Source organism: Cupressus sempervirens, chromosome 2 (genome assembly GCF_028749045.1).
Source record: "Cupressus sempervirens isolate cs-2001-9-10 chromosome 2, ASM2874904v1, whole genome shotgun sequence".
NCBI classification, from domain to species: Eukaryota; Viridiplantae; Streptophyta; class Pinopsida; order Cupressales; family Cupressaceae; genus Cupressus; species Cupressus sempervirens.
The window spans coordinates 315,197,785-315,212,756 of NC_143119.1; positions in this window are offsets into that span (position 1 = coordinate 315,197,785).

A 14,972-nucleotide genomic window follows, 5' to 3' on the forward strand; every position below is an offset into this window, starting at 1 on the left:
CTGGTCTAGAGTGGAGGAAAAGAGAAAGATGGCTCTTGTCAACTGGAATTAAATTTATAAATCCAAGGAGAATAGAGACCTTGGAGTTAGGAGTTTTAAAATCATGAACAAATATCTAGTCTCTAAATTGGGATGGTTAACATTAGAAGGAATTCGGAGTGCACAATAATGTTAAGAGATAAATACCTATCTTATGGCCCTACCTATTTATATCTAAGCAATAATAACTTTTATGACAGCTCTATTCCATGGAAGAACATGTTAAAAACTAAAGGAATGATTAGAAGAGGTAGTATAATGCAAATGTAAAATGGTATAAAAACCTTATTCTAGGAAAAGATATGGAAGGATGAGGTTCCCATATAGGTGGCAATCAATAACCAAGGTTTGATTGACTGGTTAAAGATGACTATGGAAGAGAAAATGGAAAACTATCTAGAGTGGGAAAATGGTAATGGAATATGTGTTGACTTAATTAAATTATGGAAAGTACAAAGAGATGCCAGAGGAATCATGCATATAAATATAGATGTGGTCATTAATCTAAGAGATATGCTTCCCAACCCTAGTTTATTTAATTAGCACCAAGAAGAAAAATGGATTTGGAGATATAATAGAAATGACATCTTCTCCATTAGCTTGGCCTAAAGATCACTAGAGGAATTCATGGTGGGAGACAAATTCTGGAAGAAGATTTGGATCTCTAATCTGTGAACCAAAATTAACTACTTTTGGTGGGTAGTGGCCTATGGAAAAATCCTTATGCTTGACTATTTGTCTAAACATGGTCTAAAGTTAGCAAATAGATGCATTGCTTGTGAGAAATATGTTGAAACTATTAACCATTTATTGTTAGATTACTCTTACTCTATAGAGGTTTGGAATATGATGCTCAAGGAATGTCACCTCTGTGTGGTGTTACTTGAAATAGTTTTTGAACTAATGACACAATGGGTTGACTCTCCTTTCTCCAAACCTAATCACAATTGACACTTGGAAAATAATTATTCCTATTATGGGTTGGTGTATTTGGAAAGAAAGAAACAAGATCTTTAGATATGGGAAGATGGAGGCTTCCTCTACCTTCCACATTATTAAAACCATCATCATAGAAATCATATGTTTCTCCAAGAGTCTGAAATTTCCAAGATTATTAGTCCTAAGGATACAACAAAATTGGATATAAACTAGAGTTTGATTGATATTGATTGGTAGAAGATCAGGAAAATAAAAAATTGCTATTGAAAACTTTAAGAGAAGGGATGTATAAAATTTAATGTGGATGGATATTCTAAAGGCAATCTAGGTGTTGCTGGAGTAGGACATATTATTAGAGATTAGAAAGGTAACATCATCATTGTGTTTTCTAAGTTGTTGAGAATACAATTTAATAACTATGTTGAGGCTATAGAATTGTGGTTTGGAACAAAAACATTGCAGGACTTAGAATTTGATAATATTTATTTGGAAGGAGACTCAAAGATTATAATTGATACACTCCTAAACAAAGTAAACTACCTTTGGATTATTGCTTTGATTATTGCATATTGTAGAAGATTTTTTCTTATCTATTAATAAAGTTATTATTAAACACACCATGAGAGAAGGAAACAAATCTACTAACTATTTGGCCACTTATGGATTAGACTATGAGGATTGGAAAATGCTGACTCGGATGGAGTGCACGCACAAGTTAAGAAAATTTGTTTCAAATGATAATAAATTTTTTTGAAGGTGTATGGTAAGAGAAGCAAAGGAAGAACCACAAGAAGAGAGAAGGAGAATGAAAAGTGAACTGCAAAGAAGTTGAGTCAACAAGAAGTTATTACCAAGCTTAATACTAGAAAAAAAATTGAATGGGACTTTGTTCAGTGCCAATCTTAATAATTTTCTAACTTATACTTTTTTACCCATGAATCCAAATAGTACCCTCATTATTTTAATAATGAGGCTTCATTATGCATATCAACCCCCAAAACTACACTTTGTATTTTGACAAGCTTGATAATATTTCTGATCTCTAGTATTTATGGAAGTGAATTAGGAATCACTAAACCAAGGTTGTATGTGCTACTTCTCATCATTACTAATTATATTTGTCTTATCGATGGTAGGAATAGCTCCAAGCATATGAAGATATATGACACAAAAATTAAGAGAAAGATTTATGATATGGTTATCGATTTTATGACTGCAATAGTTAAGTTTTTTCATCTCCCTTATTTGGCAACATAAATTTTCCTCTTTTCCTATTAAATTACACTACAATATTCATATTCTTCAATTTTTGGGGAAATTTTCCATGATGGGACAAGTTGTAGAGAAAAGTATTATCAAGTTGGAAGTGGGACTTGAGGAAATTGACTAGATTTTTGAGAAGAAGAATACCATAGGAAGCTTGCCAAAATGTGTCAAATCAAGAAATTGCAAAGATATGGAGAAGAATAAAAAATTTGGAGAAATTTTGTTAAGAAAGGGTTACACTCTTATATATATATCCATGCGGTGAAAGGCTACAACATAATCCTCTCTACTAAGTTTTCTAATTCCTAGAATAAAGGTTAGGTGGCTATTGGGAGCATAAAATTTGTGGTGATGCCAGAATTGATAGGAGAAGCTACTAGTATGGAGTGGTGGTGTTCATGTGGAAAGGAAAGGCATGATGGACTAAATTAAATTCATACATAAGTTCAATGAAGGAATGGAGGAATCAGTTAGAGTGAGCTCTGGTATGTGATAGACTTTCTTTCCCTAGCTGTCTTGGAGCAATTTATTAATGGTTAATTAAATATTTTACTCTTGAAGGTCATTATACTACCTATCATGGCTATCATTTTTTGTTTCTTAACATGTTAAGGTATGGGGAAAAGGTTAACATCCCTTTCTTCTTGTTCTCTTCTTTGGTGAACAACATTGTGCTGGGGGAAAACCCTCTTATCCACCAAGGGCTCATCTTTACCATGTATCACCATGTTTGCATTCATCACCTAGGTTTTTTTAGATGTGTCTTGATCATTGAAACCCCTAGGACCCCCAAATACTTTATGGTTATTCAAAATATTTTTGCTAAAAATATCCAAATTGATTCTCATCAAATTTTGGATAATTCTCACTCCTATAAGTGTTTAAAGAAAAAATGCATCTCTATGTAAAAAACCTTGTTGGTTGAGGCTCCCAAGAAATGGAACAATGCCTCTAGCAAGTCCATCCCTATGAGTACCCCTAAAAAGAGGAAAACCCTAGAAGATATTATCAAAATCGATAAGCATGATGGGGAGGTGAACTCATAAAATGAGGAGGAGGAGAGAGCTTTGGGTTCTTAAAGGAAAAAGTTGAATTTTAGCTCAAGTGAGAGGAGATCTGTGAGGATGAGAAAGAAAAAAGGAAATAGTTACAAGGAAGAGATTAAGGAGGAATATAATAATTCCCAAATAAAGGACAAGGCTAAAGACATGGAACTGGAAGAAACATTAACGAAATCAAATTATTATTTCTTTGATGAAGTGGATTTTGAGGTGAGGGCAAAAAAAATAGATGAAGAGACCTAACTCCCTAAGGAAAAGAAAATGGTGGTGTCATTAGGGATTACTATAGGGATGAGGGGATTAAAGTTAATGAAAAAATTGAAGTTAGCATCATGGAGAATCCTGTACCCAATTTTAAGAGGTGGATGGATGATTTTAAGAAGGATTTCTCTAATAAGTTTGCATAAATTAATGAAAAGATTGATGACCTAAATAAAATGTTTTAAAGTGTGGTATTTAATCTTGAATTGGGAGTGGTTGTGTCTTCCATTTGAAAATTTCAAAAAGAGATAATGAGAGAGGTTATTTTTGGCTTTGTCAATTGGAAAATCAAATTCAAAAAGGTGAGCCAAGCGAAGGAGGAAAACCACGAGGAGCTAAAGAGTGCCACAATGATTGAGAACTAGATAGAAGAAATCAAGTACTTGAATGAAGACTAGGAGAACATCAAACAAGCTAAATATTTCATTTTCTAATTTGATTTTTCTTGGTTCATAGTACGGTCTATGTTGTCATCTCTCATTTTAAGACTTTGAACCTCTTGATTATATGGAGTTTTTATCTAAAAATTATTAAGTTTGTTAATCCCCATTATTGTTGGGGTACAAAGAATTGGATTATGGTTAGTAAGTTTGTTAGAGTAAATTTAGGGTAAAGTGTGATTTATACTAGCTACTCAAACAACATGGATTATTTTGATTAATTTTGTGGTTTTTCTTAGGTGGGACTATAATTGTTGGGGTTAGAGTGTGCTTCTCAGCTGCTTCGCTATAATGGCCTAGAGTAGACATGATTTTAGCACTTTTTTGTTATATGGGTTCAAGATCTTCTTCCTACCATTTTAATCAAAGCATATGTGTGTTATAAAAAAACACTTTTATATTGTAAACATGCATTCATTTTGAGGAGCTTTTATTTTTTCAAAATGAATAGGTATATTAAGCAATGTTTAGTTTTCTAAAACATGCATACATTTTGCACAAGTTTTAGTTCTTCAAAGCAAACATGTTTTGAACATCATTCAGCTTAGTTTTACCAATTCATAATGTGAGAATGTTATTGAAAATTTTGAATAACATACATGGCTTCTATGTAAAATTGTGGTTTTTTTATTATGTGACCACTTTTTTGACTAGCAACTTGGTGCACTTCCATAGAGTTGATTTGGTTGTTATTGTGGCATTTTATGGTACTTTCTAAAATTCCTAGATTGTGCCATTTTCATGTTTCTCAAAAAAGTAATTGGTGTGATCAAATCAAATATTTTTCTTGTGGCATATTGGTGTTTATTAATCTAGTGTAATGTTGGAAATATTCAAGATATGATATGTTACTAAGAGGGGAGGGGTGAATCAGTAACATCAAAACTTTTAAAACAATTCAGCACTTTAACCATATATACTATTCTCGATTCATTCATTTAGTCTACTGCATATATGAGAGAACAAACATTTATAACACATGTACACAGTGATTTGGTGACCCAAAAAGCTTCCAAATAGAAAGTAAAACTGGTGTGGGGATGATACCCACAAAACTTCGTTACTGCAGTATGGAGTTTGCCTGTTAAGGCTTATATTGACCACTTCTAGTGATCTTCCCTATTAGGAGCAAAAAGGACTACTAGGTCCACCTTGTTAGAGGATTTACAAACACACGCTGAAGTATGCACTCTGTTAGGAGATTTATACAAAGAGTGTTAAGTCTACCCTATTAAAGAATTTACAAAATTGATTCACCTCTTAGGATGAAATAGTGGATCTACTTACAAACTTGATTTTCTGATTAGATCCTTGAAGTATAGATCACCTCTTGTGACTAATGAATCTTTACTGCTCCTTGTAGACCTTACTGAATATTCTGCTCTTTTGTTTATTCGTATTTTCACTTCAAAACATTACATGCCTCTCTTAGTACTCTCATCCTTTTTTTGTAAATGATATAATACATTACATATATATCATTCCAATAATTACAATTGCAAGGTTGGATAAAACACAAGTGAACAAAACATTACTGAGTCAGCCAAACAGTAGAAAACTCGGGTTCACTGAACTGACTCGGTGACCTTTTGATACTCAGCATCCACTACATTACTCAGCATTGGCATGCACTTGGTAGAAGTGAAGGCTTGGTCCATAATAATCACTTGACGTAGTTTTGAACTCGGTAACCATTGGAGACTCGGTAGATATAGTATCACTTGGTAAAAACTGAATCCTTTTTTTACCTTGCTTTCACTCGGTAAACACTACACTTTCATTACTCAGTAAACACTACGCTTCCATCACTCGGTAAACACTAGACTTTCATTACTCGATAAATACTGTGCTTCCATCACTCAGTAAACATTTTAGATGCTTGGTGTAAACTGCAAAGCTCGGTATGAACTACTTAAGCGATGAACCTATAGGGTAACCATTGAATGCTCGGTATACACTGTAGATGCTCGATGTAAACTGTGAGGCTCGATGAGTGTAGGAAACTGAGTGCTAAGCTTGGTAGCTATACTGATATGGATAAGTGTTGTCACTAATGGAAATAATAACTTAATGCCAACAATCTCCCCCTTTGGCATTAGTGAGATAACACTTATAAGCCAAAACATATGTACATTACCTGACTCAATGAATTTTGGTTTTTCAAAATTGATCTTTGTAGAACTACTACATATACATTTCTATATACCTTCTTGATGACTTATAATGTATATACAATGATACTTATGTACACATGCTAATTCTAATGAGTGCTAACTCCCCCTATCACTTATAGTGATAACTCTCCTCATTTGTTATGCTAAAACTCTGAATCTCTCCCCCTTTTTGACAATAATACTGAAGGACTGCATATATACAATTTATATGGCTATAGAAAAGTGAGATAAAAATTCTTGATGTACCTTAAGGATGGTTACAAAAGTACTATCCCAAGTCTACTACAAAATTTGATAGGTGGAGAGAGCAATTTGAACTTCTTCTAATAATTGGATCAAGTGATCAGCCACTGAGAAGTTGTAATCTTAGACCAATGTTTTTGCATTGTGTCCATGATAGGAAGGATCATGTTCTAGATGTCTATGAGTGTAGACCATATCCTAGCTTCCTCTCTCAATAGTTCTGCCTATACATCTGCCAAATATCTAATCATGGTGTGATGGGAGGTTGTGGAGGAGGAGTCCACCTTCAACTTGGATGCACTTGATTGCATATCAATGTCAATCTTATTTAACTTATCCTTTATTTCTTTTGTAAAACCAGAAACATCACAAATTTTAGCAAAAAGTGATGCTACATTATTAAAAGAATTTTCAAAATTTCCCAAAAATATTGACAATTCAACTTGCTTTATTGCTATCTTTTGAGCAATATGCTCTAGCACCTTATTATTAAATTTCTTTTCAACTTTCTCAATAAGGTTCTCTTGTTCGGAAGAATCCTCATTAAATTTTTGTACAGCCTCTTCTAACTGAATCAAAATGTGTTGAGTAGAATCTACTTCAACACCTATGGCATCTATAATTATATTCTTGGCATTTTCAGTTATTATATATTCCTTATCCCTTTCTGATCTTAACTATTTCTATGTAGCTTTCATCTCTATGGGTTGACTAGCTAACCTCATCTCTTCAATGGTAGCATTGTCATAATCAATCTTTGGAATCACTATCTTTGTGTCTAAGTCAATATCTTCTACAATTTCCTTTCCAATGATCAAAATTTTTAATGGATGGTTTTGTTTGGCTTCTGTGATGACTGGTTTGACCTTAGGAATAGACACAATAGTGGAAATAGAAGGGCTAGCAGTGAAAACTGGGATATGACTTGAGGATAGAATGCCAATAGAAGTATTAACCAGATCAAAAACACTTCTTAAAAATGGTATCATACTTGGTAAAGTACCCATAGTAGAATCTAAGCTGATTGGAGTGGAGGTGGATACAGATGATGCTAATGGAAACAAAATTGTAGAACTTACTCGAATTGATGGAGACAAAATTGTGAAACTTACTGGTACATTCACTGATGGTGAAGGAACTAAGGAGGGTGGCTTGGTAGCTAAAGAAGTGATAGAAAACTTGGTAGATGAAGCGCTTGGCACATATGTTTCAGATACTTGGAGCTGGGAGGATGCCGGTGAAGATTAAGCAATTGATGTGGCAATTGTGCTCACAATCTTGCTTGCAGAAGTTATCTCCATAGTGGATGTAACAATCTTTGGTGGAGAGTGAGGAAGGGATGCAATCACTTCTGATGCAATTTTAACTAGATCCTCTTCATATTTTCCTTCCTCATGTGCTTCCTCCTCCTTTTCTTCTTCCTTTTTTTCTTTCATTAGTACATGCAGCTCTCCTGGAGTAACTATGATGGATGGAGTGCTATCAAAATCATCACTATCACTGCTGTCATCATCCTTGATTTCAACAGGGTCATCATTGGGCTTTTGCAGATGATAGTTGTTCTTCCACATGTTTGTTACATCATTTACAACATGCTCAATGTCCTTAATTAAAATCAAACATGTGTGAAATCTAATCACCATTTTACCTTCATGTTTCTTCATAGTTGCCTTAATGTTTGGTCCAATGAGACTCGGTAGAAGATTCCTTAGGGATTGCTCATATATGTCTTTGGCCATTTGGGTGGCTGACTCCCGTCTTGGTTGCAATCTCTCCAACAACTCTTTGGAGATTTGAGGGGTGAGTTGGTCCGGGGAGTATTTCCATTTACCCATCTTATTGAGTACCAGTTCCTCAATCTGCATTTTCTCAGTATCAGTTCTTGTTTCAAATTTTAATGACTTGAAATTTGTGATGCTAGCTCCCTCTTCCAATTGTTTAAGTCTTTCCTCAAATGTGAGTGGAGGCTTGACAAGTATAGGATCCTGCTTGCCTTTTCTGGTTCTTCTAGAGAATACTACAATAGGCTTCTTCTTAGGTTTGGTAATAATTGCCTTACCTTTCTTCTTTGGTGGTTCCTTTTCAGATTCATGTTCTTCTTTTTCTTCACCTCCTTCTTCTTCTTCATCATCTTCTTCATCCTCACCTTTTCCTTCTGTAAGCATAAGAGGGTCAGTAGCAGTTTTCAACTTAGCTATTTTCCTCTTGCCTTTTCTTATAGCCTGGGGTAGCTTAATTTCAAGCTCAATTTTGGCCTTTGCCTCATCATATGTTCCAAAAATTGGTTGCTTTGGGTCTATTGGTTCATTCACCAATGCTTCAATAATTTCCCTAGCCTCATCAATATTAACCTCATAAGGAAGAGGTTTCACCCATGCAACTCGGGGTTTGATTGCCTGAATGTATACTTTATCACAATCAACCATAAATCATACATCATCTTTCTAGTCTTCAACCAATTTTGGTGGAATTTGAAACCTATTATTCATCCTTTCCTTGAAATCTTCAAAATAATTATCCATGATGCTATCAAAATTTTCACCCATTTCTACTACAAACTCATTAATCTGATAAAGAATGGGAATATCTTTTCTCCACAGTACAGTTCCTTTAGATGGAAAGAACTTTTGAATATAGAAGAACAAACAAGTTAACAGAGAACCAAATTTATAGGGATTGTTCTTTGAAGTCCTTATACTATCCATGTTCTTGTTTAATTGTTTCAATAGTAATTCCAACAGGTCAAATTTAAGGTTCTTCTTTACAATTTTGAAGGCCAAATCCACAGCCTCATAGGGTACACTGTTCAGTCGACTAGAGCTACAAATTTTGTGGGCAATGACATGAGTGCAAAATCTTAGTTCAACATTAGATACAGTGCTAACCTTCAAACCTATACCATCTCATTTAGCTAGGTTTTGCTTCTTTAACTCATCTCGTCCTAGGGTTTTGGTAACCTTCACTTTGTTGAGCATAGGGAGACCCGTGATTTTGTGAATCATCTTCTTTGTGATTAACACAGGATGCTCTAACCATAGTTGCCCATTGTGCACCCGAATCAAAATATATCTAATCCACTTGGTTTGGAAGCTTCTTGGCATATGCAAGATATGAGTCAGGCCTTTGGTTTCAAGATGCTTATGTTTGGGTTTTAAAGAGCCATCAACACTCATTTCTCCTAGGGCATTGTCTATCTCTAAGTTTCCAATCTCTTGAATAGAACATTTAAAATGTGTACAAATATCATTTATAAGGAGTACCTTTGGTGGAATTTGAGATTGAGCACCATTAGGGTCAAGTGATTTTGCAATGACTGGAACAATTTTGAAGTTGGGCGCTTTCCATTCTGTACCCTTTACCAGCATCTTTGAACCCTTCTTTGCCTTGGTGCCGCTATTTCTCCCGGATGCCATTGATTCTCGGTAAAATATAGAAATTTTTTGTACAAATCTTCCACTAGAAAATTGCTTGGAATCGCTCGGAATTGCTTGAATTTCACCTGAAAATTTCTTAGCTCTGAAATCGCGATGAAGAATGAAATCAAATTTTTCTCTTTTGATGAAAATTTTGTCATTAATGCTTGGTACGAAGGTTGCTGAGATGACATAGTGCTTGATAGGCTGTCATTGACTTGCTTGGTAGAAGCTTGCAACTCGGTAATCAAACAAAAAAATTTTTGCTCCCAACCTAGCTCAGTAAGGTCTTCAACCGAATTTCCTCAGTAGATGCAATTCAGCAAAAGATATGCTTTCTTTGATCTTTGTGTATCTAGAATACTGATTTGATCATTTTGCTTTCTTTTATTTTGGAACTGCTTGAGATATTACTAGAAGATGCAATTCAATATCCTTATTTATGGATCTAACTGGAGATGGTGGAGTCACCCATTTCTTGAGTGACATTGCCATCATTTGAACTATTTTGTTCGGTAGATTTTGGAATCCACTGTTGCCTCCTCTGCTTTCGAATTTTATCAACTTTAGTTTTCTTTTCATCTTTGACTCTTCCTATGTTCATGCAATTTTTAGCTATGTGATTGAGTTCAATGCATGTAAAACATCTTACAGTAGTGTCCTTCTTTCTTAGGTGATGTCTTACACAGTCTTTGCCAATCTGTCCATATTCTCCACAATAATGACATCTACACCTGGTATTGTAGTCCCATCTAAATATTGCTTTAACAAGTTGTTTAGTCAGATTGAATGATTTGGATCTGCATTGGAATGCCTTGTGACCATGCTTCTTGCATTTGTGAAAATTTCCTTCAAATTTTGGTTTCTCCTTGCATTCATTAGCTTTATGACGATGCTGACTGCAATTATAGAATTTACCATTGAATTTAGCTTTTCCATTACTCCAACATTTGTTTGATGTATGACCTAATTTACCACAGTGATTGCAAGTAGGTCTTTGATTCTTTTGGGCACCTTCTTTGGAGGTTTCAGCTTCTTCCTTATAAGCAAGTCCAACTTTACCCTTTTGTCTATGAAGATTCTATTCACATTGTTGATTTAATTGAGTCATGTCTACTTAAGATTTCATCATTCTCTCATTCATTTATTTTTCAGTGAGTAAGTCATTTTCCAAACTTTCATTGATTTGTCTTTTAGATCTCAAGTCACTTTGTAAGCTTTCATTGATTTCTCTTTCAGTGATCAGATCATTCCTCAGGCTTTCATTTTCTAATCTTAGATTCATAATTTATTCAATTGCATTAGATAGTTGATCCACAAGATTTTCATGTTGAAGGGATTGATTATTTCTTGCTTCTAAGTCTTTAGTTGCCTTGTTTCTCTGTTCCAAAACTTCACATAGCCTGATTGATTGAATTTCTTGTTCTCTTTTAAGCTTTCTTGCCTCTTCCTGTAGAGAGCCATTCTTTGCTAGGATTTCCTTGATACCTCATTTGCTTCATTTGAGCTACTTGATGGTAAAAGGTCTTCAATATTTTCTTCAACATACTGATGCTCATTCATTTGTCTTGCAAGTTCCTTCCTTCTCTTCAGGGATTGAGAAAGATGCTCTTTTGCTTCTTTGAGTTGAGCCATGGCCATTTCCAGATCTAGCTTTTCATTTTCAATAGCTTTGTAAAGTTTGAATATCTCCATTGTCCTTGATCTTTTCTCAAGCTATCAAACTTTATCCTAAGAACCACAAAGCTCTAATACCAATTGTTGGAAATATTCAAGATATGATATGTTACTAAGAGGGGAGGGGTGAATCAATACCATCAAAACTTTTAAAACAATTCAGCACTTTAACCATATATACTATTCTCAATTCATTCATTTAATCTACTACATATATGACAGAACAAACATTTATAACACATGTACATAGTGATTTGGTGACCCGAAAACCTTCCAAATAGAAAGTAAAACTAGGGTGGGGATGATATCCACAAAACTTTTTTACTGCAATATGAAGTTGGCTTGTTAAGGCTTACATTGACCACTTCTAGTGATCTACCCTATTAGGATCAAAAAGGACTGCTAGGTCCACCTTGTTAGAGGATTTACAAACATACACTGAAGTATGCACTTTGTTAGGAGATTTGTTCAATGACTGTTAAGTCTACCCTATTAAAGGATTTACAAAATTGATTCACCTCTTAGGATGAAATAGTGGATCTACTTACAAACTTGATTTTCTAATTAGATCCTTGAAGTATAGATCACCTATTGTGATTGATGAATCTTTACTCCTCCTTGTAGACCTTGCTGAATATTCTTCTCTTCTTCTGATTTGTATTTTCACTTCAAAACATTACATGCCTCTCTTAGTACTCTCATCCTTTTTTTGTAAATGATATAATACATTACATATATATCATTCCAATAATTACAATTGCAAGGTCGGCTAAAACACAAGTGAACACAACATTACTGAGTCAACCAAATAGTAGAAAACTCAGGTTCACTAAACTGACTCGGTGACCTTCTGATACTCAGCATCCACTGCATTACTCAACATCACCATGCACTTAGTAGAAGTGAAGGCTCGGTCCATACTAATCACTTGACGTAGTTTTGAACTCGGTAACCATTGGAGACTTGGTAGATATAGTATCACTCAGTAAAAACTGAATCCTTTGTTTACCTTGCTTTCACTCGATAAACACTACACTTTCATTACTCGGTAAACATTGCACTTCCATCACTCAATAAACACTGCACTTTCATTACTTGGTAAATATTGTGCTTCCATCACTCGTTAAACACTGTAGATGCTTGATGTAAACTACGAAGCTTGGTATGAACTACTTAAGTGATGAACCTATAAGGTAACCATTGAATGCTTGGTATACACTGTAGATGCTCGGTGTAAACTATGAAGCTCGGTGAGTGTAGGAAATTGAGTGCTGAGCTCAGTAGCTATACTGATATGGATAAGTGTTGTCACTAATGGCAATAATAACTTAATGCCAACAGTGTAATGTGTTGCAAACTTCAAAGAGAGAATAATTAGTATGAAGAAAGCTAGAGGATGTTTGTTTGGATATTTCCTATGACATATCCAATATGTTATACATTGAATGATTTTTTGTGCTATATTTGATAAATTGTTTTGTAATTAGTTGTTGAGCCAACCTTGTGGAAATAAAGTTGATTTATGAATTGAATAAGCATAATAATATTTTAAAATCTATATGTGATAGATATTTGTTATCTGCATAATAGAGATATGTTAGGAGGTATGAGTGGGATACGTGCAAATAAGGAAGAATTTTTTTATGTAATTCATTGAAGTTGGATTGGTATTAGGAAGATGATACCAATTAGTTTATGGTAAGTGGATTGTTTACCATTAAGGATTGTATCCCTTATTGGAAAGTTGTGGGTTGTAGCTCTTTTTGTGATTATCAGGGTTGTTTCCCTCATTTGTATTTGAGTTGTGAGATCTAGGATGTGTTTGTGAATGCATGTATATTCCACTTTGTGAAACTCCTAGTAGGTTATAGTGCTTCTAATATGAAAAATAATCTTATGGGTTTGACCCCTACCATTGCTCTTCAAACCTAATAGGGCTTTCATGCAAAAAAAGTTGGTTTCATATGTTCATGTGTTATGTGGATTAGTACTTCATTCTTTATATTTAGATATGATATTTAAGGTTTTTATTTTAACCATATGGTTGATTTTAACAATGTATGGGAATTCTAAGAGAATTTTTATGATTTTGAACCAAGAAGAGTCTCTATATAAATGGTATGATCCTATTCAGTAAAATGTAGATATGATGTTCATAATTATGTATATTGGGGTCTCACTTGATACAATGTACTTATGAGGATATTTTTCTAATTAGCTAAGTTTTAATTCTATTTTGGCTTTCAATTTTTAGTATAGGGGAGGACTTCTATGAGAATGGGTAGGACACTGGCTCACAATGGGCATCAGATACCTAATTTTCTTCTAGTGTATTTTATTGTACAGTAGATAATCAAGTGATAACCTAATGAATTTGTGCTAGGACCTGGAATAACACACTAATTGACATAAACATTATTCCTTTCTTGTGGAATTATTTTCTTCTATAAACTAAGCATGGGTTTGAGAAGGTTTGGTCATCTATACGATGTTGATCTAGAAAATCAACTTTATTTTCCTCATAAAAGAATTTTTTTTCCACATGATCTCTCACCTAGGGTTTAAAGTTTACAAAGACTACCAGGATGACCTAGAATAGTGGAAATTCATGTAAGGTCACTCTTCTTTGTGTTTCTCAAAATCCCCTCAATTTAGCCCCTTGGTGCACCTCTAGTATTGCTTAAATTATCCCTTTTGGTATCTAATATAGTTTTCCCCATGGTATTTATTTTATATTTATATGTAATTGCATTGTCATTTTTTATTTTTTGATCAACATGTTGGGGTGGGCCTCAAGATTTCAAAATTTTGAATGGTTGTGTTCTTTCTCCATCAAAATTTGAGGATTATTTGTTAGTGCATTCAATAAACATTGCATCTTAATTGTAGCATCATGTTTCATGTGGATAGATGATTCTCATTGTATATTTGCATCATGCTAGGTAGATCATTGATATTTTAATGAATGTTGTAATAAAATGTGCTCCATGAGGAGTTGGGTGTACCTATAACAATGGATTATTGAATTAGAGAGTATAGAATTAAATATATTGATGATTTTATATTTTATTGTTTATATGTTGATAATAAGCTAGGAACATTTGAATTGGTGCTTGAAAATAACTTAGTTTAAATACTAATCATGCTAATTATACATATTTTCATTATATTATGTAAATGTTTTTTTTCTAAATGGTTAAATATTTATCGATACAACAGTGAAGAACCTAAGAGGGGTATCTTAGAATTTATATGTTATTCTATTATTCTTTGTAATGAATGTAATTTAATTTTAATGTGGCTTTAAGTATATGTATTTATGAAGTTACAATATTTAAGTTGAATTTGTTATCTCTTAAAAAAAGGTGTTTTATTTAGTGTTTTAGTATTTGTCCTCTTAGGTTCCATGGTGAAGTGTTAAATGTCTTCTAATCATTAGTTTAAAAAATTCATATTTTG